Consider the following 2947-nt stretch of genomic DNA (forward strand, 5'->3'; position numbering starts at 1 on the left):
TGTTACAACTGCAGTAAGGTTGGCCACTTTGCAGCGGATTGTAAGCAGCCAAAACGAGAAAAAGGGGCCTGCTTCAAGTGCTTCGAGATGGGACACCAATCAAAGGATTGCCCCAAGGGCAAAGAACAAGGCAATGAACAAGTCAACAATATTGTCGAGTTACCAACGAATCACGACTTCATCAGGAAGGCAGATTACCGGATCACCGCTGGAGAAGGACGATATGATCTACAACTGGAAACTCTGTTGGATACAGGAAGCCCGATCAGCCTAATTAAAGAGCGTTTCATACCTGAAGTAGCCATTAACATTATAGACACTCACAACAGAAAATATATTGGTATTAATGATAGCGTTTTAGTTATAAAAGGTACGGTAGAAGCAACTGTTTGTCTTGATGGCAATAGTCGGAATAATATAGTTTTACATGTAGTCCCAGATAATACTATGCAAAAATCAGTAATTTTAGGTCGTAATGCACTAAATGAGTTTAATCTAAGGTTTTTAGCTCCGCCTATCGAGGTAGCAGAAGTGAATGACATTCTCAATATAACAATTGATAAGGACCAGGAAGTTGAAAAACCGTTAAGGATAAACCCTCAGATAAATCCCGAGGTAAGAACTATACTGTTAAACCTCTTCATGACAGAGTATGTGAACTCATGTCGTCCGGATGAACCAAAAGTACAAGTGGAATTATCTTTGATACTTACTGATAATAACCCATTTCATTTTAATCCGCGTAGATTATCGTTTATAGAGAAAGAACAATTAAAAACGATCTTAGACGAGTTATTGAAAAAGGGGACTATACGTCCAAGTGACTCCCCATATGCATCACCAATAGTTTTAGTAAAGAAAAAGGATGGTAGTTTAAGATTATGTGTTGATTTTCGGGCACTTAATAAGGTCCTAGCGAGAGATAACTACCCATTACCGTTAATCGAAGATCAGATCGATTTATTACGGGGGAAAAAATATTTCAGTCTGCTTGATCTCAAAGATGGTTTCCACCATATTAAGGTAGCAGATGATTCAATCAAGTACACCTCGTTCGTAACGCCGTTAGGACAATTTGAGTACGTTAAGATGCCATTTGGGCTTAAAACTGCACCTTCAAAGTTTCAGAGGTTTGTAAATAATGTATTGGCAGATGTTATAAATTCGGGAGATGTAGTGGCATACATAGACGATTTCCTGATTGCGACAGTCACATTGGAACACCACTTGGATGTATTAAAGCGAGTGTTCAAACTTCTGGTTGACAATAAACTAGAACTTAAGATTGATAAATGTCAATTTTTACAGACCGAAATCGAGTATTTAGGATATTGTATTTCGGAGCAGGGCATAAGACCAACCGAACACGGAATCGAAGCTGTAATTAATTTCCCAATACCGCAAAATGTGCATCAAGTCCAAAGTTTTCTTGGCTTATGCTCATATTTTAGGAAGTTCGTCGAAGGATTTTCTGTTATGGCCAAACCATTGTATGATCTATTGCGTAAGGACACAAAATTTCAATTTGGCGAAGTTGAATTACAAACCTTTGAAACTATGAAATCAAATCTGGTAAAAGCTCCGGTATTAAGTATCTATAGCCCAAACGATGAAACCGAGCTTCACTGTGACGCTAGCAAGTTAGGATTCGGTGCTGTTTTACTCCAACGGAAATCAGATAAAAAATTCCATCCAGTGCTTTATTTTTCAAAAAGAACGACGGAACAAGAAAGCAAGTATCACAGTTTCGAGTTAGAGACTTTAGCGATAATATATGCATTGAAACGCTTCAGAGTTTACCTGCAAGGCATCAAATTTAAAATCGTGACTGACTGTAATTCACTAAAATTAACGTTGGATAAAAAGGACCTAAATCCTAGAATTGCGAGATGGGCTCTAGAATTAGAAAACTATGATAAACAATTCGAGCATAGACCCGGTGAAAAAATGAAACATGTTGATGCGTTTAGCCGTGCTGTAAATATTATGGTTATAGAAGATAATTCTTTTGAATTGAATTTATCTTTAGCTCAAAATCGAGATAATAAGATTCGCAAATTAAAAGAAACATTGGAAAAAACGGAAGATAAACTTTACGAAATGAGGAATGGCCTCGTATACCGCAAACGAGCTCACGAAATATTCTTTTACGTCCCGGAAACAATGGAGCAACATGTTATACGGAAGTATCACGACGAATTAGGTCATCTGGGTATCGAAAAAACGTCCGATATAATTTCGAGAAATTATTGGTTCCCCAACCTCCGTAGTAAGGTAAAAACTCACATTGCTAATTGTCTAAAATGCATAGCATTTTCTCCTTCAGCGGGAAGGGGTGAAGGCTTTTTAAACACCATTCCGAAAGGTGAAGCACCGTTTATGACGTATCATATAGACCACTACGGACCGATTGATAAAAGGCGATTAGTGAAACAATATATATTGTTAGTAGTTGATGGATTCACTAAGTTCACGAAATTGTACGCGACAAAAACAACAGAGACAAAGGAAGTAATAAACTGCCTAACACAACACTTCCAAAATTATAGTAGGCCTGTAAACATTGTGTCTGATCGTGGGACGAGCTTTACATCTAAAGAATTTGAAGACTTTTTGATTGATAATAATATCCGACATATTAAAATTGCAACGGGATCGCCAAAAGCTAATGGACAGGTAGAAAGAACGAATCGTGTTTTGGGGCCCATGTTAGCAAAATTATCAGACAACGATTGTGGCAAATATTGGTATAAGATGTTGGGTGAGGTAGAGTATGCTTTAAACAACACTATCCACAAAACAACTGCGGAAACCCCTAGTAAACTATTGTTTGGCGTGAACCAACGAGGTACAATAATTGATGCGATAGCCGAATATCTAGAACGAAATAATGTAAACAACCAAGATTGTGATCTAGAGCAGTTAAGAACAAAGGCTAAAGAGAATA

The sequence above is a fragment of the Vollenhovia emeryi genome, unplaced genomic scaffold, assembly GCF_000949405.1.
Source record: "Vollenhovia emeryi isolate VEMERY1.0 unplaced genomic scaffold, V.emery_V1.0 DF939552.1, whole genome shotgun sequence".
NCBI lineage: Eukaryota > Metazoa > Arthropoda > Insecta > Hymenoptera > Formicidae > Vollenhovia > Vollenhovia emeryi.